This window comes from Sinocyclocheilus grahami, unplaced genomic scaffold (assembly GCF_001515645.1).
Source record: "Sinocyclocheilus grahami isolate Dianchi unplaced genomic scaffold, SAMN03320097.WGS_v1.1 scaffold1489.1, whole genome shotgun sequence".
Taxonomy (NCBI): domain Eukaryota; kingdom Metazoa; phylum Chordata; class Actinopteri; order Cypriniformes; family Cyprinidae; genus Sinocyclocheilus; species Sinocyclocheilus grahami.
The window spans coordinates 1-1,095 of NW_015506668.1; the positions used below are offsets into that span (position 1 = coordinate 1).

At 35.4% G+C, this 1,095-nt stretch overlaps 1 long non-coding RNA gene across 1 annotated transcript in view; it reads right to left on the reverse strand.

Moving 5' to 3' along the window:
- Positions 1-44: 44 nt before the first annotated feature.
- The window catches only part of LOC107570662 (uncharacterized), a 5,000-nt gene continuing 3,949 nt past the window's right edge, over positions 45-1,095 (reverse strand). The window contains exon 7 of the long non-coding RNA XR_001607064.1: positions 45-110. This is a non-coding gene — a long non-coding RNA (uncharacterized lncRNA). The remainder of the gene's footprint in view (positions 111-1,095) is intronic.

A 1,095-nucleotide genomic window follows, 5' to 3' on the forward strand; every position in this document is an offset into this window, starting at 1 on the left:
CAACAGATCTGCAACATCTTAGCATGCCAGTTGATAAAGGCCCCTAGAGGACCAGCTGAGTGGACAGACATAAGAGGACACAGAGCAGAGCATAAGGATCACCAGCAGACCTGAAAGCAAAGGCAGTGCTTATAGAGGAGCAGATACTATGACCACAACAAGAGAGCCTTAAAATCAACATGTCTTAAACTACAGAGCTTGCAACACTCCCTGCACTAGATGTACAAATAGCATTAGCTTAAAAATCATAAGAGTGACACTGATCTAGGTGAGCAATAACGTTAACGACAAGTGTGCTCCCATAAAAGAACAGGAAAGCTGCACATCACACTACAAGCTGCAGAGCAGACCTGGAAGTCAAGTCAAAGCTGACGTTAACATGAAATTCATAAGGACATTTATCACATTCTTGGTGAAAGATCTGAAAGAACAAACTGGGGGAAGACTTTGTCAAGTCCAAGCTGAATTAACTGCGGCTATAGATGTCAGCATACAAACTGCCAGTCAGCCATAAAACAAAAGGTGTGAGATATGCAAAACAAAAAAGAAATATGCAAAACAGAAGCAGTATAAACCAATCACAAAGGCTACATAACAGCAATAATAGACACACGCACAACAACATTAAATTGAAACACCTATTAACACAGAATGCACAAAAGCATAGATATGCACTATGTAACAACAAATGCAATATAATTTTTTTTTAAATGAATACTAAAAGAAAAAGTACTCACAAACACAGAGTGCACAAGTACACAATACAAAATAGGAAAAAAGAACTGAAATGAAAAACGAAATAAAATCCACAATTTAATACAAATGGGCACAAACCATGCAAACTACAACACATACGTCCACACTGAGGCAAGGTTATGCAAGTTTATTCATATAGTTCACTTCATGCACAATGGTAATTTAAATTTTAAGAAAAATGCGCTTCACAAAAAGGAATTAAAATAATCAAATACTCATAAAAGCAAGAAATTAAAACTTTGAAGTGATTTAAAAATTGATTTAAAATTAATTAAAATGGTTAAGAATACAGTGCACTGATAAGAACAGAAGAAACCGGTTAGTTTTGACTTAAGTTAA